Source organism: Rattus norvegicus, chromosome Y (genome assembly GCF_036323735.1).
Source record: "Rattus norvegicus strain BN/NHsdMcwi chromosome Y, GRCr8, whole genome shotgun sequence".
NCBI lineage: Eukaryota > Metazoa > Chordata > Mammalia > Rodentia > Muridae > Rattus > Rattus norvegicus.
This window is the reverse complement of record NC_086040.1, coordinates 31,152,814-31,179,463: the sequence shown is the minus strand read 5'-3', so window position 1 is coordinate 31,179,463 and position 26,650 is coordinate 31,152,814. Positions and strand designations below refer to the sequence as shown.

Below are 26,650 nucleotides of genomic sequence, written 5' to 3'. Positions count from 1 at the left end.
TAGACTTCGCCTTTTGTCATGCTTTATTGGGGGATTTGCATTTTTTCTCCTGTGTCTGGGCTACTACTATGCATGTTCCCTTGTTTTTATCTACAGGGTCTCCGGGTAAGGCATCATCCCAACCTTCCAGCATCAGTGAGCAAGTGCAACAGATTAAGAAGTTGGAGAAATTGACTAAGGAGCTCCAGAAGATGACATGTGAGTTGGAAAATTCTCGTGCATATGTAACCATTGCACCAACAGCATTTGAAGAGAAGTACTCATTGTATGCACTTCTTTGTAGATAGTCCTGACCCCTGTGTGATAACCTCAGTTTTCTCAGACCACAGGAAAATGCAACTGTAATGTCCTCATGTACAAATTAATTTTCTTATGTTCCTCTCAGAATCACGACATAAAGAAAGGATAGTAGTGTGATAGGAAGCTATTTTATTTCTCAGAAATGCAGAAGCAGTGGTTTGAATAACTGTCTTGGGTTACGGAAAGTAATGTGTGAGCTCTCATCATGGATTTTAATAGACAGAGAATGTATTTTCTGTCCTCAGACACACAGAAAGTTGGTAAGCTACAGAAGCATAGTAACTTAAACTTAGATAAGTAAACTTTTATTTTTTTTATTTAAAGTTTTATTTTATTTGTTTTCAATGAGTGTCTGTAACTCTCAGACACAACAGAAGTGGAAGTTTAATGCCATTATACATGGTTTTATGCCACTATGATTTTGCTGGTAGTTGAACTCAGGACCTATGGAAAAACAGTTAGGGCTCTTAAATGCTGAATCATCTCACCAGTCTAAATTACTTTTGACGATGATGGTGATGATGATGATGATGATGATGATGATGATGATGATGATGATGATGATGATTACCATTATTATTATTATACTTAAACTCTAAAGGGATCAAGATTTCCCCTCCTCCAAAGCTCTTTCCCCTCTCCTGTCTCAAGATACCCTACAATAAAGAAGATACCATCACAGCTTCCCATCCTCCCCAGCACTGAAGAAAGAAAAGTTTTACTTTGTCATGGTTATGGACATATTCTTGTTTACTGGGCTCAGAGCTTCAGATCTGATGGAGGGAGACTATGGAAATGGAATCTCCTTTGGAGGAATCTGCTTACCTTGTAGGAATGGGGAAACAGAGAGCAAAAGTAAGATGTTGTTCCACGACTTCATCCCTTGCTAAGAAAAAAGTGTCCTTTTCACAGCTTGGGAACTGGGTAAGCAGTCTAAGCAAGCATGGCTAACAAGCCAAACCAGATGGGTAAACATTTGTCCATTGGATACGAAGGGGGAGCATTTAATTGACTATGCTGACTGTATCTCCTGTCCACTGTGTTCTAATCCCATGCAAGGAAAGTTCGGTGGATTTTGTCTGTCCTGTGTCGGAACAATAGTGTTTTCCATTCTGAATGCTTTTTCTTCACTGATATGAACCTTGAGAGAACAGTGGGAGCCATGGAAAGCCACAGCCAACAACATTCTACATTCTAGAATATCAAGGCCTTCTCATAAGAAACACTTTCTTGTAGTTGTGAATTCAGCAGGGAGGAAAATTACAACCAACCTCTGATCAAGCAGCATAAAAATTAGCATGAGATAAAGAAAGACTTAAAAATGAGTCAGATCTCTGATACATAACAATAAGTGGACCCTGGCACTGTCACAAATAACATTAAGGTTATTTTGTTGAGCAAGAGTTACTCTCCTGGAGTCCTCAGATGTTCATATGTGGTTGAAAATCTGTCACGGAAGACTGTATTGATATCATACTCTAATCCAGAGAGACCATACAAAAAAGTATATTATTCCTTCTGGAGTATTGGTTGAAATTAATTCACATCACACATTTGTATGTGAGGCTTAAATTAATGTTCTACATAGACAAAAGCATTATCTCAATCCTTGCCTTTGTAATTTGTTTTGTTTTGTTTTTTTTTTTTAATTTTGAAAATGGCTTAGTATTCTTCAGTTAAACAATTGAACTGAAGTGACTGTTCCTCAGACTGTATACATAGAGAACATCTGAGTAGTAGTTGACATTTTTAGTCGGGGCGTCTCCCCATGGATCTGTTTGTGCCTGAATAAGCATGCATAGACTTATTTCAGTTAAGGGAATCATGTAGTATACAAAAAATTAGAGGATCCATCTGCTGTAAATATTTTCTTTTACTCAGGTGAAGGAAGGTTTATCAAAGCCTGTGTATCAAAGGTTGTAGATATTACACCATCCATAGGAGATAATATATCAAGAAAGATTCTGCAGGGATACAGAGATTGACCTAAATATCCCCACACAATTCTAAGCCAGAACGGACAAGATATCACTTCACGTGGAAATTTAAAATAATCTGATGCTATGGTATGTGGAGTGTTTTAAAGAAAAACCACCTAAAAAGCATATGCATATATAGCAGATGCTATTCAAAAATATCCAGAGGCAGTTTGGAACCTACATTTAGCACAAAGAGATTGAATCCCCACTTCACAGATACTGAATAGAACCACTGAGTATTAAGAAATCTATATTAGAAATCACTTGCCTATCACATGTCTGTATAACTAGGTAGTCACAGCAAACATGACATTCTGAAAGCATAACTTGAACTTGTCAACAATGGAGGGAGTGCATGTAGTGAATGAGGTTTGGGCATGAAACTCAAAAGTCGAAAATAATACCGAGATTTGAGTTTTGAGGACAATAAATACTTAATGACTTTTGGGACAAAATTTGAATCTAAAGACTCCAAAAATTATTTATCAATCAGCTCTGAATCCCTATGGAGATTGGTGGATATTATGAATTTAGTCTGTGCCCCAGAGGTATAGGTAAATGGTGTAATTTGAAGTGATTAGGTATGCTAAAGAGGCATACAAAACTGAGGAGGCCATGGTATCATTGAATAAGTGTGCTTCTCCAAAACGTAGCATGATTTTTTGTGGAGTGACCTAGACACTATACACACACGCGCATGCACACACATAAACACACAGATACACACATACACACATACACACAAACACACACAAACACACACAAACACACACACACACACACACACACACACAAAACCCACAAATAATTGACTTCCTCTGTGCTGTGTGTGGCATGCTGGAATTATCCAAGATATGAAGAGTATTCTCCACAAGTAAGTTAAACCCAAACTCAATGAAAAATTTAGAATTCCTCCTCCTTTCTTGAGAAAGCATTCTGTGCATGAGTAATGCTTACATTTTAAAGTTTAAGAGGGATGACTTGAAAACAGTAACTACTTAATCCACGTTGAAACAGCATTTCAGAGATGTGTAGTGATTTAATTTTGATTTTATGAAACTGCAATTGCTCAGGTCTCATGATTGCAGTATTGAACCACGTCATTCCTAAACATAACTGTAGGGACAGTAAGAGTTTGGAGATTTCTTCAAGTTGAAAAACCTCAGAAATCGTATTAGCAACAACTTAATTCAAAAATGGAGAAACTTGTGCTTGGGTAAGGTCCTAAGACTGAGCAGCTGGTTCAAAGCCAAGGACAAACATTGCATGTAACCAAGGACTGCTGGGTACAGAACCTGTTACTAAAATGGAGAAAGCTAAAGTCTTCAGGAAATATGGATAAGGAAGACTTGAAATGGTAGAAATATATGCTATATATTTAGTGGTACACACTGAGAGGATGAATTTTTGAAATGTTTATCTCCTTAGGAGTGTAAACATTTGAGCTAAGTAAATGCTGTAGCCTAGGTACGAAAGGGAAGTGAGTTTCCATTCAGACACTGGAATTACCTTCATGCCGAACTTGAACATGGGAGGGTTTCAAAGAAATGTTGAAGCACATCAAGAGCTTCTGAGCATCCAGGAGGAGTCTGAGAGGATTAATTTGTTCTTGTTATGAGGGATTTTCTAGTTTATTGTTGGAAATCCATCAAGAGAAGTTCAAAGTCTAGAAACCAAATTCTATACAAGTCTCATATTAGCTTTGGAAGACTGTGACCTGTAAAGACCTCAAAAAGGCATAGCTAGATTCACCTGCTAAAATGTATTACAATTGGTGACTGACTGCCTTTCCACTATGTTCCCAAGGCCAGCCGCAAGGTACGACTGTGGTGCTAAACCTTCAGCTGGAGAATTCTGCTTAGCTTAATTACTGTGTTTTGTTTTTGGTTTGAGTTGTGTTTGCTTCAGGTATTAGTACTGTAGGTTTGGTTGGAAGTTTTGTTATTCATTCTTAATAAATTTTTGTTCTTTTGGTGAATTTGCAGTTTTGATAACATCATGCACATTGGGTTATGATTGTATCATTAAACCCTTTTTGAAAAAAAATTAATATATATTTTTCAGAATAAAATGTGTTTTTCAACTCATAAGAAACAAGTTTTTTCTTGTGTCGTGTTGCACCCTGTAATCCCAGAAACCATATGTAGAGATAGATGACTAAAATTTGCAGGGTCTTGGGATTCACAATTGTTCCCAGTAAGCCAGAGGTACACATGTGGATTGGCCTTTCGATGTGTCTAGTGTGGCCTAATCTGTATACCAATTTCATGATGGAAAAGGTATCCATACTCTATCCTTGTGGTCATATATTTAGCTACTCCTAAAACATAGTACTTTAGGAATGATCTCATAGAACAAATTAATGAGAAAATCAACAGTATTTGTCTAATGACTACCAGAAAATGAAAACATTCACCAATGTATTGGAAATTAAACTTCGGAATATCTGACGTATTCTGTCTCTGCTTTATTGAGATATAGTCTCAGTGCGAACCACATAGAAGAGATAATGAATTCCATGTTCTTAAAAATCTTTTTTATACTTAGTTTTTATATTGTTGGCCTTGAATATGTATTTGGTGCCTATTTTGGATAGTTGTTTGGTTCAGATTATTATCATTACCATTATTATTGCTATTATTTCTTTTTTTATTAACTTGAGTATTTCTTATATACATTTCTTTCTTTTTTTTAAGATTTATTTTATTTATTATATATAAGTACACTGTAGCTGTCTTCAGATACACCAGAAGAGGGCATCGGATCTCTTTACAGATGGTTGTGAGCCACCATGTGGTTGCTGGGAATTGAACTCATGACCTCTGGAAGAACAGTCGGGTGTTCTTAACCACTGAGCCATCTCTCAAGCCCTCTTATATACATTTCGAGTGTTATTCCCTTTCCCGGTTTCCAGGTAACATCCCCTTCCTTTCTCCCCTTCTTTATGGGTGTTCCCGTCCCCACCCACCCCCCCTTGTCGCCCTCCCCCCAACAATCTAGTTCACTGGGGGTTCAGTCTTAGCAGGACACAGGGCTTCTTCTTCCTCTGGTGCTCTTACTAGGTTATTCATTGCTACCTATGAGGTCAGAGTCCAGGGTCAGTCCATGTATAGTCTTTAGGTAGTGGCTTAGTCCCTGGAAGCACTGGTTGATTGGCATTGTTGTATATATGGAGTCTCGAGCCCCTTCAAGCTCTTCCAGTTCTTTCTCTGATTCCTTCAACGGGGGTCCTAATCTCAATTCAGTGGTTTTCTGCTGGCATAGGCCTATGTGTTTGCCGTATTCTGGCTGTGTCTCTCAAGAGAGATCTACATCCGGCTCCTGTCGGCCTGAAATACTTTGCTTCGTCCATCTTGTCTAATTGGATGGCTGTATATGCATTGGCCACATGTGGGGGAAGCTCTGAATGGGTGTTCCTTCTGTGTCTGTTTTAATCATTGCCTCTATTCCCTGCCAAGGGTATTCTTGTTCCCCTTTTAAAGAAGGAGTGAAACATTCACATTCTGATCATCCGTCTTGAGTTTCATTTGTTCTAGTCATCTAGGGTAATTCAAGCATTTGGGCTAATAGCCACTTATCAATGAGTGCATACCATGTGTGTTTTTCTGTGTTTGGGTTACCTCACTCACGAAGATATTTTCCAGTTCCTACCATTTGCCTACGAATTTCATAAGGTCATTGTTTTTGATAGCTGAGTAATATTCCATTGTGTAGATGTACCCCCTTTTCTGTGTCCATTCCTCTGTTGAAGGGCATCTGGATCCTTTCCAGCTTCTGGCTATTATAAATAAGGCCGCGATGAACTTAGTGGAGCACGTGTCTTTTTTATATGTTGGGGCATCTTTTGGGTATATGCCCAAGAGAGGTATAGCTGGATCCTCAGGCAGTACAGTGTCCAATTTTCTGAGGAACCTCCAGACTGATTTCCAGAATGATTGTTCATGTCTGCAATCCAACCAAAAATGGATGAGTGTTCCACGCTCTTCGGATCCTTGCCAGCATCTGCTGTCACCTGAGTTTTTGATCTTAGCCATTCTCACTGGTGTGAGGTGAAATCTCAGGGTTGTTTTGATTTGCATTTCCCTTATGACTAAAGATGTTGAACATTTCTTTAGGTGTTTCTCAGCCATTCGGCATTCCCCAGCTGTGAATTCTTTGTTTAGCTCCGAACCCCATTTTTTTTAATAGGATTATTTGTCTCCCTGCGGTCTAACTTCTTGAGTTCTTTGTATATTTTGGACATAAGGCCTCTCTCTGTTGTAGGATTGGTAAAGATCTTTTCCCAATCTGTTGGTTGCCGTTTTGTCTTAACCACAGTGTCCTTTGCCTTACAGAAGCTTTGCAGCTTTATGAGATCCCATGTGTCGATTCTTGATCTTAGAGCATAAGCCATTGGTGTTTTGTTCAGGAAATTTTTTTCCAGTGCCCATGTGTTCGAGATTCTTCCCCAATTCTTCTTCTGTTAGTTTGAGTGTATCTGGTTTGATGTGGAGTCCTTGATCCACTTGGACTTAAGCTTTGTATAGGGTGATAAGCATGGATCGCTCTGCATTCTTCTACATGTTGACCTGCAGTTGAACCAGCACCATTTGCTGAAAATGCTATCTTTTTTCCATTGGATGGTTTTGGCTCATTTGTCAAAAATCAAGTGCCCATAAGTGTGTGGGTTCATTTCTGTGTCTTCAATTCTGTTCCATTGGTCTATCTGTCTGTCTCTGTACCAATAGCATGCAGTTGTTATCACTATAGCTCTGTTATACTGCTTGAGTTCAGGGATAGTGATTAAACCTAAAGTCCTTTTATTGTTGAGAATAATTTTAACTATTCTTGGATTTTTGTTATTCCAGATGAATTTTCAAATTGTTCTGTCTAACTCTTTGAAGAAATGGATTGGTATTTTGATGGGGACTGCATTGAATCTGTAGATTCCTTTTTTAAAATGGCCATTTTTACTATATTAATCCTGCCAATCCATGAGCATGGGAGATCTTTCCATCTTCTGAGGTCTTCTTCAATTTCTTTCTTCAGTGTCTTGAAGTTCTTATTGTACAGATCTTTTACTTGCTTGGTTAAAGTCACATCAAGGTACTTTATATTATTTGGGTCTATTATGAAGGGTGTCGTTTCCCTAATTTCTTTACAGCTTGTTTCTCTTTTGTGTAGAGGAAGGCTACTGATTTATTTGAGTTAATTTTTATACCCAGCCAATTTGCTGAAGTTGTTTATCAGCTTTAGTAGTTCTCTCTTGGAACTTTTCAGATCACTTAAATATACTATCATATCATCTGCAAATAGTGATATTTTGACTTCTTCTTTTCCCATCTGTATCCTCTTGACCTCCTTTTGTTGTCTGATTGCTCTGGCTAGAACTTCAAGAACTATATTGAATAAGAAGTGAGAGAGTGGGCAGCCTTGTCTAGTCCCTGATCATAGTGGAATTGCTTCAAGTTTCTCTCCATTTAATTTAATGTTAGCAACTGGTTTGCTGTATATGGCTTTTACTATGTTTAGGTATGGGCCTTGAATTCCTGTTCTTTCCAGGACTTTTATCATGAAGGGGTGTTGAATTTTGTCAAATGCTTTTTCAGCATCTAATGAAATGATCATGTGGTTTTATTCCTTTAGTTTGTTTATATAATGGATCACGTTGACGGTTTTCCGTATATTAAACCACCCCTGCATGCCTGGGATGAAGCCTACTTGATCATGGTGGATGATTGTTTTGATGTGCTCTTGGATTCATTTTGCCAGAATTTTATTGAGTATTTTTGCGTCAATATTCATAAGGGAAATTGGTCTGAAGTTCTCTTTCTTTGTTGGGTCCTTGTGTGGTTTAGGTATAAGAGTAATTGTGGTTTCATAGAAGGAATTCGGTAGTGATCCATCTGTTTCAATTTTGTGGAATAGTTTGGATAATATTGTTATGAGGTCTTCTATGAAGGTTTGATAGAATTCTGCACTAAACCCATCTGGACCTGGGCTCTTTTTGGTTGGGAGACCTTTAATGACTGCTTCTATTTCCCTAGGAGTTATGGGGTTGTTTAACTGTTTATCTGTTCCTGATTTAACTTTGGTAACTGGTATCTGTCTAGGAAATTGTCCATTTCCTGTAGATTTTCAAGTTTTGTTGAATATAGGCTTTTATAGTAAGATCTGATGATTTTTTGAATTTCCTCTGAATCTGTAGTTATGTCTCCGATTTCGTTTCTGATTTTGTTAATTTGGACATATTTTCTGTGTCCTCTCGTTAGTCTGGGTAAGGGTTTATCTTTCTTGGTGATTTTCTCAAAGAACCAACTTTGGTTCTGTTGATTCTTTCTATGGTCCTTTTCGTTTCTACTTGGTTGATTTCAGCTCTGAGTTTGATTATTTCCTGACTTCTACTCCTCCTGTGTGTATTTGCTTCTTTTTGTTCTAGAGCTTTTAGGTGTGCTGTCAAGCTGCTGACATATGCTCTTTCCTGTTTCTTTCTGCAGGCACTCAGCCCTATGAGTTTTCCTCTTAGCACAGCTTTCATTGTGTCCCATACGTTTGGGTATGTTGTACCTTCATTTTCATTAAATTCTAAAAAGTCTTTAATTTCTTTCTTTATTTCTTCCTTCACCAGGTTATCATTGAGTAGAGCATTGTTCACTTTCCAAGTATATGTGGGCATTCATCCCTTAGTGTTATTGAAGACCAATTTTAGTCCGTGGTGGTCTGATAGCAGGCATGGGATTATTTCTATTTTTCTGTTCCTGTTGAGGCCCGTTTTTTGACCAACTATATGGTCAATTTTGGAGAAAGTACCATGAGGAGCTGAGAAGAAGGTATATCCTTTTGCTTTGGGGTAGAATGTTCTATAAATATCTGTTAAGTCCATTTGGCTCATGAATTCTCTTAGTCTGTCTACGTCTCTATTTAATTTATCTTTCCGTGATGTGTCCATTGATGAGAGTGGGGTGGTGAAGTCTCCTACTATTATTGTGTGAGGGGCAATGTGTATTTTGAGCTTTAGTAAGGTTTCGTTTACGTATGTAGGTGCCCTTGTATCTGGGGCATACATATTTAGGATTGAGAGTTCATCTTAGTGGATTTTTCCTTTGATGAATATGAAGTGTCCTTCCTTATCTATTTTGATGACTTTTAGTTGAAAATTGATTTTATTTGATATTAGAATGGCTACTCAAGCTTACTTCTTCTGACCATTTGCTTGGAAAGTTGTTTTCCAGCCTTTCACTCTGAGGTAGTGTCTGTCTTTTTCTCTGAAGTGTGTTTCCTGTAGGCAGCAGAATGCAGGGTCCTCGTTGCGTATCCAGTTTGTTAATCTATGTCTTTTTATTGGGGAGTTGAGGTCACTGATGTTGAGAGATATTAAGGAATAGTGATTATTGCTTCCTGTTATATTCATATTTGTATGTGAGGATATGTTTGTGTGCTTTTCTTCTCTTTGTTTTATTGCCAAGTGGATTAGTTTCTTGTTTCTTCTAAGGTATAGCTTGCCTCTTTATGTTAGGCTTTACCATTTATTATCCTTTGTAGTGCTGGATTTGTAGAAAGATATTGTGCAAATTTGGTTTTGTCATGGAATATCTTGGTTTCTCCATCTATGTTAATTGAGAGTTTTGCTTTATACAGTAACCTGGGCTGGCATTTATATACTCTTATTGTCCATATGACATCTGTCCAGGATCTTCTGGCTTTCATAGTTTTTGGCGAGAAGTCTGGTGTGATTTTGATAGTTCTGCCTTTATATGTTACTTGACCTTTTTCCCTTACTGCTTTTAATATTATTTCTTTATTTTGTGCGTTTGGTTTTTTGAGTATTATGTGACGGGACGTGTTTCTTTTCTGGTCCAATCTATTTGGAGTTCTGTAGGATTCTTGTATGCCTATGGCAATATCTTTTTTTAGGTTAGGGAAGTTTTCTTCTATGATTTTGTTGAAGATATTTACTGGTCTTTTGATCTGGGAGTCTTTACTCTCTTCTATACCTATTAACCTTAAGTTTGATCCTCTCATTGAGTCCTGGATTTCCTGTATGTTTTGGACCAGTAGCTTTTTCTGCTTTACATTATCTTTTTTGAGTTGAGTCAATGATTTCTATGGAATCTTCTGCTCCTGAGATTATTTCTTCCATCTCTTGTATTCTGTTGATGAAGCGCGTATCTACAGCTCCTTGTCTCTTCTTTTGGTTTTCTATGTCCAGGGTTGGTTCTATGTCTATGTTCCATGTGTTCTTTCTTAATTGCTTCTATTTCCATTTTTAATTCCTTCAACTGTTTGATTGTGTTTTCCTGCAATTCTTTCAGGGATTTTTGTGCTACCTCTCTGTAGGCTTCTACTTGTTCTCTAAGGGAGTTCTTCACGTCTTTCTTGAAGTCCTCCATCATAATGATGAAATATGATTTTGAAACTAGATCTTGCTTTTCTGGTGTGTTTGGATATTCCATGTTTGCTTTGGTGTGAGAATTTGGCTCCGATGATGCCATGTAGTCTTTGTTTCTGTTGCCTGGGTTCCTGTGCTTGCCTCTCGCCATCAGATTATCTCTAGTGTTACTTTGTTCTGCTAATTTCTGACAGTGGCTAGACTGTCCTATAAGCCCATGTGTCAGGAGTGCTGTAGACCTGTTTTCCTGTTCTCTTTCAGCCAGTTATGGGGACAGAGTGTTCTGCTTTCGGGCGTGTAGTTATTCCTATCTATAGTCCTTCAGCTGATCCTGTGGGTCTGTGTCTGGTGTTCACCAGGCACGTCACTTGCAGCAGAAAAGTTGGTTTTACCTGTGGTTCCGAGGCTCAAGTTTGCTCGTGGAGTGCTGCCTACGAACTCTCTGCAGCGGCAGCAACCAGGAAGATCTGCACCGCCTTTTCTGGGAGCCTCCGTGCACCAAGGTTCCAGATGGCACTTGGTGTTTTCCTCTGGTGTCAAGATGTGTGCAGAATGCAGTCTCTTCTGGTTTCCCAGGTGTGTCTGCCTCTCTGTAGGTCTAGCTCTCCCTCCCATGGGATTTGCGTGCAGAGAACTGTTTATCCGGTCTCTCCCTTCAGGCACAGGGGTCCTGTCGCTCCTGGGCATTAACCCAAGGGAATCCAGAGTCAGTATACAGTTTCCTCTTGGGCCAGTGATGTGGCCAGGGGTGGGCAGTGTTGGTGGTCTCTTCCACTCTGCAGCCTCACGAGGGCTCACCTGACCAGGCGGTGAGGTCTCTCTCCCATGAGGTTTGGGAGCAGAGAGCGCTATTATTTCTTTTATACATAATTTTTCATTTGATGTAAGTGCTATGCACCACATACATGCAATTACCCCAGAATCCAGTCAAGGTTAGTGAATTCCACTTGGAACTGGGTTATCCTTTTGGTCCTATGTTAAGGAAATTTGAAAAAATGGATGAGCTATCTCTCCAGAACCTGCCCATGACTTTTGTCCTTCCTTTTGTACTGCATTAGTTGAACTTGAACAAACTCATTCAAAGAAAGAAGGTTTGTGAGAACTACAGACATACATAAATGGCCCCTCCACTCCCATCCTCTCCCCTCCCCTTTCTCCCCCCCACCTCTCCTCTCCCTTCCTCTCCTCTCTCCTCCTTTCCATTTCCCTTCCTTCTAGAAAAAAAAAGAAATACATATAAGGAATAGGAATGCTTATTGTCTAAACTGCCAGTCATCCATGAGGGCATTAGTAGATGCACAATCATACCTTAGCATCGCTTATTGCAAGGGTTGGAGCAGAACTGTCAATCTCATCCTGTGTTATGATGTAGATTAGACTCATCAGATTAAATTAAGAATTGAAAAAAATCTCCTGGGGTTGAAAGTGGTAAGGAAATCATGCTTATGTATCATAAATGCAGTGCTAAGAGCAGGATTCAATCTAGTCTGGAGGGATGCATCCTTCAGCACAGTCAACAGATCTTTGGAGAATGATTCAGTTCAAAACTGGGTATGGAGAAGGATTGTTGATATTGTTTTAGAAGACATCCCAACATTTAAAAAGTGTTTCTTTCAGATCAGTGAATGATTTTTGTAAAATAACTCATGGAATGAACTTTTGAGACCAACCATCAGCCTGAGAATTAATGTGTGAAAGAATAAATTCTGTGTTTTTCCAGACTGTTGCTTTCAAAGCAACAGCTAAACGTGTCCATCCTATGAATGATACATAGATATATACACATTATAGCAGTATGGATACTGAGTTTCTTCAGGTTCATGAATGAGGTATTCAGCAGTTGACCTGGCTCAGAAATTAAGGAAATTTGTGCCAACTCTTGAGACCTGAGTTCCTTCCCCATGAGCCCCATGATTGAAGAAAAGAACAAATTTCAGACAACTTGTCTCAGATTTTTTGTAGTTGTGGTTTCCTGGTCTTGATCTACAGAAGGAAGGGAATCTAGTTTTCCAATTCTTGTTTATCCTATAATAATTCTTTCCAATGCACTCATGCAAATATATTACTGTGGATTTCATTGATAGGTTACTTTTGCTATTTGAATTCTGTTGCCAAGAACTCTAGGAAATAAGAAGCACTGTATCAAAGCATCATATGAAAATCATGCTAAGGGAATGTGGCCATTGGTAATTTGTAACTGAGCTGAAACACTTACTAGACACAAACTGCTGTAAAAGGTCTTCTCTAGATTCCAGGTGTAGAAGCCGCTGTTCCCTAACAGAGAGTAGAGGATGAATCTCTTTGTACAGAGAAAAGGGATTTATCACAATGATCACAGTCTGTGGTCCACATAATTTAACAATGGATGGATATTTGTAAAGTCCAAGAATCCAGTAGTTGATAAGTCCACAAGCCTGGATGTCTCATCTGTTCATTATTATATGATTAAATCCTCAGTAAGCAGGTTCTATGGTATGTGAGGGTTTGGTAGGAATGTGAGTGTAAGCTAGAAAAAGTAAAAGTTTCTTTCTTCCATGTTTTCTATGGTCTTCAATTATAATGCATTGTTCAGAATACATTGAGATTACCATTTTTCAATAGAATGTTCCTTTCAGGGAAACTGCAGCCTCACAACATGGCTCAGGAGTATGGGAACTGCAAGACCCAGTCTGGGAAGATGTTCCTATTCATCGAGCCCACCTACCAGTATTGCAAAAATACCCAAGAAATTCTCAATCAACTCCCTTTGAAACATGGTCTTCTGGGATTTGTAGACATCACAGCCACTAACAATACCAACTCAATTCAAGATTACTTATAACAGCTCACTGGAGTGAAAATAGTTCCTAGGTCTTTAAGCTAATCAAAGATTTCATAGGCATACTCAGTGAACTAGTCTCCCTCCATCAGAATTGGGAGCTGATGACGTGGCTGAAGCAGATTGGAGCTCTGCTGTTATGAAAAGGATGGCAGTAAATCCCATGCTGACAGCTGTCATCCAGGCATGTGAAGGCCAGTGCACCTGAGAGTTTATGTGCATCATGGAGGAGGACAGTACTTTTTGTGACTTGGATTTTCAAAAAATTGACTTTTATTCTATTCCTCAGTGCTTAAATATAATGCTGTTTGCATGAAACCATGGGGTAGGGAAACTTAACATCACACAGGATTGATTCTCCATACTTTATGTGCTCACATGTCTCTACCTCTAAGCCCATGTTGAACAATCCAGTGCATCTATATCTCCAGTGAATCAATTACCGTTTTTCTACCATGCTTTTCTGCTGAAGTCATTTTGCAGAAGTCCACTTCCTAGTGAATATTAAAACAATGGATATTCTGAAGTTGTGTATGATCCACACACAGGCCTTTCCCACTTCAGCATTTCCAACTTTCAAATGGTGTTCTCAACCTTTCCCTCCACAAGCACAAAAGTCCGCAGTGGTATGAGGATGCTGTTTGAAAAATCAGATGAAGAGTTTTACCATAGTTGTTCCTCACTGTAGCAATATTAATGTAGATGGAAGAGCATATGATAAATTCAGCTCTGTTCACAAACTGGTTAATTGCCAAGAAAATCCCAAACAGTTGTGAGTTGATTCTAGTGAGAGACCCAGAAAAGTCAAATATGAAATGCAAAATTTCAGAGCTCTTCAAAGACTGTCTATGAAAGAATTTCCTTGCAAAACACTGTCCTAAAATATTTATTCCATTCAGACTTTTATATTTTGCTTTGATGTTTATTAATAATGCAACTGCAGGTCTCTTCTCTGGTCTCCAGTGCGAAGGATTCATTCCTAAAAAAGATGTATCTGCAGATGACTAAAAATATAAAAATAAGAATAGATCTTGATTAAAGTTCTGAGTTAAAGATGCAACATCCTATCACAAAGATCATATTAGAATTAGATTTGACATATATGTGTATATATTTTTATTTTTAGTGTCTTCTTGAATCTGTTCGCACGGATTTTATTGAGAATATGTGTGTATCGGTGTAAATTAGTATGTAATACTCAGTCTTCCTCTCTTTCTGTCAGTTGTCAGTAATGGAGTAGAAACACTTTTTTTTATTTTTATCAAAGTTAATAAAGATTTATTATAAGTACAGGGACAGAAGATAAAATATGGATTGGGTTTATCTATGTAATTTTTCAATAATAAGTATATCCCAAAATATGGATTTTACCTTTGAGCAAACATTTTGTATAGTCATTAAGGAATGAGATGTGAATGTCTCTGTTGGAAACATGAACATATTATATTATAAACATTATATGTATACAATAATCTATTCCTTTGTTTACATTTCAAATGTCATTTCCCCAATTGGCCTTTCTTTCTTGAATCACACAAGCCATTTTGATCCTCTTAGTTTCTAAGGTGGTGCTCCCCCATCTACATACCCACTTCCACTTTAGTCCTCTACCATCCCCCTTCTCTGGGATATGGCATCTCCACAGGACCAATTGACTCCCTTCCCAGAAATGGAAGATGAGGCAGTAGTCTTCTCCATATGCTCTACAATCTATGTAGCAGAAGCCATCTACTGGCACAAATATAAACTTGTTTGTGCTAAATTTCCTGAGACTCTGAAGGGTAAACTTTATTGATAGTGTTGTTCTTCATATTGGGTTCCAATCCCCTTCAGATCCTTCAGGCAATCCACTAGCCTTGCTTTTCTGGCTCTCAGTTTCTGTCATATGGTTATGTGTATGTGAATCTGTCACCATCTGGTAATGGCAGAGCCCCTCAGATGACAGACATATTAGGGTCTCATCTGCAAGCACATCTTGATATCAGGAGTCATCGGAGGATTTGGAGTCTGTGGATGAAATTGTTCTTCTAGTCTGGTGGTCTCTGGATTGCCTTTCCTTCAGTCTCTGCTCCTTTTTTTCTTTGCATTTTTTTTCATTTTGGACATTTATAAGTTAAAGATTTTGAAATGTGTGGGCATCACCTTCTCTTCACAGGTGGGCATGTCTAGCTACAGGAGGTAGTCTCTTGTGGTTCTATCTCTTTGCTGCTTACTATCTCAACTACCATAGTCCCAGTAAATTTATAGAACCCTCTTGCATCCCTGGCATCTGTGACTTTCCTGGAAATGCCCAAGTTCAACACCCACCACTGATGCTTATTTTTATTTATTCCAATGTTCCTGTAGATTTCTCTTTTGTCTTTATATTGTTTCTACACTCCCAATTTTGTCCACTCTTCTCTACTTCTAGCAAGGTCCCTCCACTCCTCTCTCTTTTATTATCATTTTGCTCTCAATTCTAAGTCGGTTGCAAGAATCTGCAGTATGGCCTTCTAACATTTTAACTTCCATGTGATAAATGATTTGTGTATTGGGTATACTGATCTTTTCGGCTAACATCCACTTCTCACTAAGTACATCCCATGTTATGTCCTTTTCGATCTCTGTTTCTTCACTAATTTCCACGTCCATCCCTTTGCCTACAAAGTTCTTGGTTTCCTCATTTTTAATACCGAGTAGTATTTCTTTGTTTAAATATAGCACACTTTCTGTATTTATTCCTAAGTTGAGTTGACGTATATCATGACTGTTTGCAGCACTTGACTTATATAAGTAAGGCTGCCCTGAACATGTTCAACCACTTGTCACTGTTATATGTGGATCATATTTGAGTATTTGCGTTGAAGTGATTGGTAAAGCCGGGTCTTCAGGCAATGCTATTTGCAATATTCTCTGAACCTCCACATTGATATCCAAAGTGGCTATACATATACAAATCCCACCAGCAGTGGAGGAGTGTTCCATTTTCTCAACATCATAGCCTACTCTGCTACTGCATTAGTTTTTTGTCTTAGTCACACTGATTGGTGTAATGTAGACTCTCAAGTTCATTTCAGTTTGTATTTTTCTGATAACTAAGGATTTCGAAGATTTCTTGATATGTTTCTCAGCTACTGAGATACATCAGTTCAGAATTCTTGTTTTAGCTCTCTAACCCAGTTTAAAAGTTGGGTTACTTTGTTGTGTGGGAGTTTAACTTTCTGAATTATTTCTATATTTATTATTATGGCACTTTACCAGATATGGGGTTGGTTAAAATCTTTTCCAAATGTGTAGATTTCTGTTTTATCCTATTGGCAGTGAACTTTGCGTTAACAAAAATTTTAAGATTGTTTAAATTTCATTATTGACTGGTGATCTAGGAGCCTGAACCTTTGGTATTTTGTTCTGTAAACTTTCTCCTGGCAAATGTGTTTTAGGCACTTTCTGTATTTTCCCTTCTGTTGGTTTCTGCATATATGGTTTTACATAGATTTCCTTGATACACTTGACGCGAAATTTTAAGAAAGAGATAGAAATGGATCAATTGGCACTCAGCTATATCCAGACCAACAGTTAGGTAGCATCCTTTCTTAAAATGCTTTCTGTTATGTACAACATACTTAGTCATCAGGTAAATGCACATCAAAACAACCCTGAGATTCCACCTCACATCAGTCAGAATGGCTAAGATCAAAAACTCAGGTGATAGCAGATGCTGGAGAGGATGTGGAGAAAGAGGAACATTCCTCCATTGTTGTTGGGATTGCAAACTAGTACAACCTCTTTGAAAATCTGTCTTGAGTTTCCTCAGAAATTAGACATTGCACTGCCTGAGGACCCAGCTATACCTCCCCTGGGCATATACCCAAAAGATGATCCAACATACAACAAACATACGTGTTACACTATGTTCATATCAGCCTTATTCATAATATTCAGAAGCTGTAAAGAACCCAGATGCCCTTCACCAGAGGAATGGATACAGAAAATGGCATATATTTACACAAAGTACTACTACTCAGCTATCAAAAACAATGAGTACATGAAATTCATAGTCAAATAGATGGACCTAGAAAATAATCATCTGGTGTGATGTTTCCCAATCACAGAAAACACACAAAGTATGGATTCACTGATAGGTCGATATTAGCCCAAATGCTCAAATTACCTAACATACAAAGCACCGAACACATGAAACGCAAGGAGGGCCAAAATGCAGATGATTCACTCCTTCCTTATATTTAGAGTAACTAAAATATAAATAATAGGTGTAGGTAGGCATTGTTTTTAGGAGACTGAAGGAATGGCCATTCAGAGTCTGCTGGACATGTTCCCCCATATATATATATATATATATATATATATATATATATATATATATATATATATATATATATACACAAACTTGAAAAGATTGATGAAGCTAAGAAGTGCATGCTGGCAGGAACTGTATATAGATCCCTCCTGAGAGACACAGCTAGAGCATGTGAAACACAGAGACAAATGCCAGCAGCAAATCACTGAACTAAGCATAGGACATCCTTTGGAGGAATTAAAGGAAGGACTGAAGAGGCTAAGGGACTTACAACCTCAAAGAAAATACTGCCAGCAAACTAGATCTTTCAGGTACTAAATCACAACCCAACTCCATATGTAGCAGTGAATAGCCTTTTTGGGGCACCATTGTGAAGCTCTTGGTCCTAATAAGATTGGACCCTTCATGTAGGGGAAAGTACGGTCGGGTGCTTTAAGGATAGGAATGGATGTGGAGGGTGCAACCACATTATAGAAGGGGAGAAGGAGAGGTTCGGGCTGATGGCCTGGAACCACAGAAAGGAATAAAATATGAAATGTAAATAGTAAATACCAAATTTAATAAAAATGGGAAAATTTGTAATCTTAAACGTCAAAAATCTTACTCTTAAATAAATATAGCTTTTGAGATTTTAAAACATTTATTTCCTATGGAAATGAATATTGTTTATACACATGGAATACAAGTGCTCTGCACTATATTAGCTAGTTATATGGAGCCTCAGAAATGAACTCAGGTGTTCTAGAAATATCTTTCACTATATTTTTAAAAAGTTTTTGAATTATTTCTACATTTATCTGATACTTCTTTATTGATTATGTCCAATTGCTGTTAAAAAGATACAGAAAAGTACTTATTCTTTTTACAAACATTGTTACTCATATTCCAGCACTGGCTCAATATGAATTAGGGTGGATATTATAAGGTATTATTAACCTACTGTCTCCCTGTAAAAGTAAATTCTGTAAGTAATTATTTATTGTATCTTTATTTTTTTATTGTATGAAATATCAAAATCTACATTGACATGCCATTATCATTTACTTAAACTATTAATTTAATCGATTGTAATATGGACCACATGTAGTGTACCATAGGAGAAATGTAAGGATTGCTGTAAAGCGTACTGTCTCCCCTTTGTTAAGCTTGGTATGTATCAAAATCAGAAAGGTATAGTGACTCATATTGACATGTAAAAATGATGTAATTACATATGGTGTCCTCTGCTGTGAAAATGATAAGCAAGCTTAGTATTTAAGATTTTAAATATTTAATGGAATCAAAGTTATGTTAGATTGCTTTTAATGGTAATCTTCTGAGGAGATAATTGGGCCTTAGTAACCAATGCCCACAAATATGATACACTCCTCTGCTTATTATTTTAAATTAATAATACCTGGAGTAGGCAAATGCTGTATGAAGTTTCATCCACTATACCCCTGTTTAGAGATTGGATATGTCAGAGATGAAAAGGGTTATCTTCGGTTCGTTATTGAATTTTATTTAATTAAATGAATGTTTTCAAAAAGAAATATTAAAGAATATACACATACATGAACAGATTTTTGTCAAAGGTTATTGTTAATGTTCTCACACTGTGTAATTTCGCTATAGGGTCGTGCAATATTGTTAATGTATCTGAGGCATTCATCCCATTAAATCGTCCAATAATCTTCAGCATGTTCAAATTACCAACATCCATATTGAAACCTGTACCAACTTTTAACTTTACTTCCTTTTCTGCTCTTTTACAATTTGATGCCATTTTTCTAGTATTTACCATGGATTTATAAATTAACCTGTTTCTGTAACCCACTCAGAATCACTTGTGTATATTCTTCAACAACTTTCACTCAATATGAAAGTTCAGGTCTTTTACCCTTTTTGTTTACAATTGAATGAAGCACTTCCCTGCACGAGGTCTTCTTCTACAACTCTGCGTTCTCTTCCAGAAGTGTTCTTCCTATGATTCCTGACACATAGCCAGGTTTCTGTTTTAGGTCTGAGTAGAACTAGAACTTTGTAACAACTTTGTTTTTCTTGTCTAAAGTTTCAATGGAAAAAATTCTTGGTACATAATTTATTAGGGGAAAAATAGATCATTTTATTTTCTCAAATAAAGAGCAACTATAAAGTGGTTGATGTTGAAAATGGTACTTAAAAGAGAGAAGGGGATAGTGATCACATTGGTGACAGAGAAATAATAGTTATCTGTAAGAGAACAATGGTAGTAAAGATAAAAAAAGATGGATCATGATTAATTTTCATGAGAGAACATGAGGATTTGTTAGAGACTTAAACATTGTGATAGGATTTGAGGTAGAATGCAGAGCAGGGTGGAAAGTAACGAAGATTTGAACTTGGAGACAAAGTTTGATGTTTTGCATTTAAGTAACAAAGACAAGATGATGGGATAATTTAACAGATTAATGTAAAGGAAGTTAAGTATTTAATGTCTCTTAATTACCTGAGAGGGTATTTCAAATAGACATTTTATTTTAAATATTATGGCTGATAAATCTCCCTTTAGGTATTAAAATATGAACGTAATTCATATTTAAAATTTGCTTCATATAGGAAGATATTTTCATATTTTAATACTAGTTATTTCATGATCGATGATTCTGAGTATGTGATATTTGTCTACTTTTCATCTGTGATCTTTCATATTTGTAACTATGTATGTATGTATGTATATATGTATGTATGTATCTAGTTTTCTATCTATCTATCTATCTATCTATCTATCTATCTATTTATCTATCTATTGCTCTGATCTATCACATATAGCAATCCATTTGTTATATTTTCTACCTTACATAGGTCTTGAATCCTGAAATTATATAACATGCTGGAAAAACTAATGAGATATGTCACATGCTAAAACATATGTACAGTGACATTACTAAATTAAGTCTTTGTGTTTTTATCAAATAGATAATGAAATTTGATAGTATAATAATCACCTACATTGAATCTATTTTCTGAACTGTGATTTTAAAATGAATCAAATTTATAGAGCAGCTTTTAAAATTCTTGAGTGCTAATGTATTTAGCAATAAAGTTTCATAAAATTAGAAAATAGAGTTCGTTTTTATGTTACATATTTATATGTATATACATGTACATACACACATACAAACAAATATATCTATATATACATATACACACACACATATATATATATATATATATGTTTATCTGTGTCAACATACACATTTATGTATATACACATAAACACATGTATATGATATATACATATGTCCTGATGTACACATACATATATAGACATATATACAAATATACATATATACATACATGCTTTTTCAAAGTAAAGACCTTGCTTTTAGAAGAATTTGCCTAGGCATGACATATATGGTTTAGCCAAAGAAGAGAAAAATGTTGTTATTTCTAAATGACTCTGTAATCATTTTTTCTTGTTTAACATGATGATTGTTTAGCGATCTGACTTCCATGTACTTGGGGATTGATATGATGTCCTTTGCTTCTCTAATTCACTCATACACTTACTCCAAAAATAAGTGATTCCTTATTATGTTTCCAGTACATATATAGAGAATTGACTTATAAAAATATATTTGTAGTTTCTGCTTTCCTTCAAGGGCTTCACCATCTACTGAATATATAATCAAATATCATTGTTTATTAAGTATATGATCTGCACAAACAATTTTCTTCCTATATATATATATCATTTTGATCCTCCAAAAATTCATTTAGTTATCAGTCCACTTCTTTTTTTTTAAATACTAAAAACAACAGTGTGAAAAATTCCTCCTTAAAATAAGATATAATGGAGTTAAAATTCAAGTTCACATAATATATTGCTCCAAGTCATTTTTAAAACTGTATTATACTTGATGCCTTGAGTCACCAAGTTCAATAAATTGTAACTATTTTGTCAGTAAAATATAAAACAAAATAAAATCTAAGGGAAATATATTAATAAGATACAATTACAAATTGTTTATCCACTCACATATTCTCCTCTATATCTTTACATTTAACATAGAACTAGAGGATTGGGGATTTAGCTCAGTGGTAGAGTGCTTGCCTAGCAAGCACAAGGCCCTGGGTTTGGTTCTCACCTCTGGAATAAAAAAAAATAGAACGAGAAAATAATTAAAACCCCTTACACAACTTCCTACAACCCTGGGATCATTGTTTGGAAAAGGAAATTTAGAGATGAAAAGTGAAAAAAAAAGTGAAAGAATGTAACCCTGCTAGTAGATGTTTGAAAAAACATGTATACTTAGGTTGAGGTTCTACAATATAAAACTGACTTATCCCTACAACTAGATGGTGTGTGCTTTTGGCCAAACAGAACAGGAAAATTAACAGATGAGCTCCATGTCTTACACACATTTTTTTGTAAATTTGCTTGAAATCATAGTTTTGATAATTATCATCTTAACCAAAGGCAGCATTAGGCTTACATATTCACAAGCACCCTGTTGTCACCTTTTGTTAACTAACTGTATTTTATTTCATAAAAGAGTAAGAATAAGTAACTGCTATTGAGGTGGTTTTAAGGGTTTGTAGTACCACTACAGCTCATAAGTTGTAAGTGTTTTTAAACTTTTTTATAGGAAACATGGTCAAAGCATGTACTCTGTCTTAATTTTTCTCATCTGATCACATATTGGATTACCCATTTCAACATTAGCTGCAATAGCTGTAAATGATTGGAATGATCTCTATCCCACTGAGGAGAAAATCATGTACAGAATTACTCAGCTACAGTAATATATTTGTAGCAGCAGCAAAAGTTTCAAATAGCTTATATTTTTCAAGGAAAAGTTGACTATACAGACTATGGCAAACAATTAAAGCAGCAGCAGCAATGTTTCTGACTCTTGAGTCTCTGCTGATCTTCAAATCCCTGAGAGCGGCACAGCATATAACTTCTCTCTTTCCAGGTTACTGACAGAAGCCTGGTTGTTTCTCGTATGTTGTGCAACTGCTGTTATTTCCTGTTTGTTATGACAACTCTACAAAACTGGACTATTAGTGTATTCATGAAATACTTTCTATTGGAACAGACTGCCTCTGCTAAACTGTGAACTGATATTCTGCTTTCCAGACAACACAGATGGGAGTTGCTCCAGTTAAACTTTCTTTCTTTTTTTTTTTCTTTTTTCTTTTTTTTGGAGCTGGGGACCGAACCCAGGGCCTTGTGCTCGCTAGGCAAGTGCTCTACTGCTGAGCTAAATCCCCAACCCCTCCAGTGAACCTTTCTAAGCAGGGCCACCAGTACACCCCTCAAAGCCCCCCATCCTTTCTTTTGCCTTGTGTTGATGGAGGGCTAAAAAAGAGGGTAAAGCTTTTAAGAGTCATCATCAAACATAGATATGTGGAAAAAAATAAAGTATAATTTGAAGAGTTATCAGCTGTGGGCTTTCCTTGGAGTGGAATATTACTCAGGCATTTGATGTATGCTGCATGGCAGGACCCTGAGGATACCAAGTTACTACAAAATGACTGGGATTCTCTGTTTCTGTATGTATCAGTGAATATAAAATTATCATAAGTAGTGGCAAGAAACAGGAGGTTTGAGGTCTGGTGGAGGGAGAACAAAGATGGTTCCTGTGTGCAAAATCCATGGCATCTCAGCTTCATAAATTCAAATAAATCTGGGTTAGAGAGGGAGTGACAGACACACACCAGACATGCTGTGCACTATACCAAAAATAGTAAAGAGCTAACTTTTCTGCTGTATATATTTTGATTTCAAACCAAACCAAAGAAAACAAACAAACAAACAAAAAAAAAAAACAAAGAACTATGAGTGTGAATAAAGATTCACTGGAAGAACTTTGTCGGAGGCTCTCAATATTCAACACTAAATAAATAATCTAAAATCAATGATGACCCACTCACTCATGGAGCTGGGCACAAAGTAAACCTGGCGATAATATTTTGAAACATCATTGAATCCCATGGTAAGTGTTCATTGTGCAATATGTTGAAAATATTTGCACGCTATTTTTTTTTCTGTCGGTACAAGTTTTTAGTCATTTGTGTGAACATTCAGCTTCCTGAGGTCCAGGCTCTCTAACCATTGTATTCCTGCTGCAAGGACAGCACTGACAGCAGTGAATCATAATGAGCTCTTGTCCAGTTAAAGAAGAAGGAATTGAGGGACTAAACTACAAATCACAGAGTTCACAGGTAGGGTTCCATGGCTCCAGCCACATATATAGAAGAGGATGGCATTGTCTGGCATCAATAGGAGGAAATGCCTTGTCCTATAAAGTCTGGTTTTTCTAGTGTAGGGGATGCCAGAATGTTGAGGTGTGAATATGCAGGCAGGATTGGTAGCAATCTCAAAGAAGCAGGGGGAGGGTGGATTAAAGGGACGGGAACCAGAAAAGGGTATAAAATTTGAAATGTAAATACATAAAATATTCAATTAAAAAAGAAGGAACTGAGGGAGAAAGAAACAGGAGGCTTAACTCAAAAGAGTGAGAGAGCATCTAGATGCTGGTATAAGTCAAAGATTAAAGCATTTTAGTTATGTATGAAAGGCAAGGGTCAGGAGACTATAGCATTTTATGTTTTTCAAGAAAAATCATTGAAGTAATAGTTCCATTTCTTATATGAACACAGAAATTTTGCAGCCATCTTTGTTTGATGGGGCCTGTTGTACCTCCCCTGATCAGAGGGGTCTTCTCCAACACATTTTGGAGGAGAATTGGAAAGACTGGAGAACTGATGTGAAAAAACTCTTCTCACATTCCTGACTCAAGAAAAAACCACCTAATTCCATCTGGGCCTCCTGTGCATAGGGACCTAGAAACAGTAGGGGCAGGACATTTCTGCTTGCGGCTCTCATAGAAACCTTAAAATCAACCTGAGGAGCGACATCAGACCTGAGACCAGAGGTGAATCAAACTTTTCTGCTCTAAGTGACCTGACTGGTCGACTCAGGACAAGCAAAGGCAGAAATCCTCTGGGACCAGGAACTTCCAGTTTCTAGCTGACTACTGAACCTCGTGATCCCAGCCCAGAGCTCCCTGCTCCTAGATGCAGAGACAGAATGCTGATCACCCAGGAGTGTGGACAATACTGAGCCTACAAGAAACCAAGGCTTCCAGGTCTGCCCACCGTTATACACATCTCTGGCCCAAGACAAAACAGCATAGTGCTTCTGGACCCAGGCATATAGCGGAGGAAAACTGCAGGACCACCATGTTCCAGACTGTGCCTGGATCCGAATTGACCTGATCAAACAGCTCCCTGCACCCAAAAGCTGAGGGTGGGGGAAATAGAACACTCCTGGGAAACCAGAGGAGACAATTCTCTGCCCAGATTCCTGACTCAACAGGAAAACACCTTGTGCCATCTGTGTACCCCCCCACAGAGGAACATAGGAGACGTAGGTGCAGGTCCTGCTGATTCCTACCCACAGGGACAGCTGAAAGCCAGTGGACAGGAAAATTATCCACCTGAAAGGAGAATACTCTGTTCCCATAACAGGGATCTACATACATAAAAGAAACCTTACTAAATCTCAAAGCACACACTGCACCAAACACAATAAGAGTAGGAGATTTCAACTCCCCACTCTCATCAATGGACAGGTCATGGAAAACAGAAACTAAACAAAGATGTAGACAGACTAAGAGATGTCATGAACCAAATGGACTTAACAGATAATTATAGAAGATTCTATCCTAAATCAAAAGGATATACATTCTTCTCACCACCTCATGGCACTTTCTCCAAAATTGGCCATATAATTGGTCATAAAACAGGCTTCAACAGATACAGAAAGATAGAAATAATCCCATGCATCATATCAGTCCACCACGGGATAAAGCTGGTCTTCAATGACAATAAGGGAAGAACGCCCACATATACGTGGAAGTTAAACAATGCTCTACTCAGTGATAACCTGGTAAAGGAAAAAAATGAAGAAATTACAGACTTCTTAGAATTTAATGAAAATGAAGGTACAACGTACCCAAATTTATTGGACACAATGAAACCTGTGCTAAGGGGAAAACTCATAGTGCTGAGTGCCTGCAGAAAGAAACAGGAAAGAGAATATGTCAGCATCTTGACAGCACACCTAAAAAGTCTAGAACAAAAAGAATGAAATACACCCAGGAAGAGTAAAAGGCAAGAAATGATCAAACTCAGAGCTGAAATCAACCAAGTAGAATCAAAGATAATCATAGAAAGAATCAACACAACCAAAGGTTGGTTCTTTGAAAAATCAACAAGATAGATAAAGCCTTAGCCAGACTAACGAGAGGACACAGAGAGTGTGTCCAAATTGACAAAGTCAGAAATGAAAAGGGAGACATAACTGCCAAATAAGAGGAAATAAAAAAAAATCTTCAGATCTTACTACAAAAGCCTATGTTCAACAAAATTTAAAAATCTGCAGGAAATGGACAATTTCCTAGACAGATATCAGGTGCCAAAATTAAATCAGGAATAGATAAACCATTTAAACATCCCCATAACTCCTAAAGAAATAGAGGCAGTCATTAAAGGTCTCCCAACAGAAAAAAGTCCGTGTCGAGATGTTTTTAGTGCAGAATTTCTTATTCATAATAGCCAGAAGCTGGAAAGAACCCAAGTGCCCTTCAACATAGGAATGGATGCAGAAATTTGGTACGTCTACGCAAAGGAATATTACTCAACTATCAAGAGCAATGACTTTATGAAGTTCATAAGCAAATGGATGGAATGGAAAATATCATCCTGACTGAGGTAAACCAATGACAGAAAAACACATAAGGTATGCACTCATTGATAAGTGGGTATTAGTCCACATTGTCGAATTACCCTAGATGCACAGAACACATGAAACTTAAGACAGATGATAAAATGTGAATGCTTCAGTCCTTCTTTAA

General features: G+C 37.2%; 1 long non-coding RNA gene across 2 annotated transcripts in view; it reads left to right on the top strand.

Annotated features, from left to right (window-relative positions):
• Nucleotides 1-26,650, top strand: part of LOC134484355 (uncharacterized) — a 52,857-nt gene that overhangs the window by 13,332 nt on the left and 12,875 nt on the right. Inside the window, exons 2-3 of one of the 2 annotated variants that reach the window (XR_010061769.1) lie at nucleotides 97-198; nucleotides 952-4,079. This is a non-coding gene — a long non-coding RNA (uncharacterized LOC134484355). Of the gene's footprint in view, nucleotides 1-96; nucleotides 199-951; nucleotides 4,080-26,650 lie in introns of those variants that run through there. The other variant, XR_010061770.1, reaches the window with a different exon arrangement.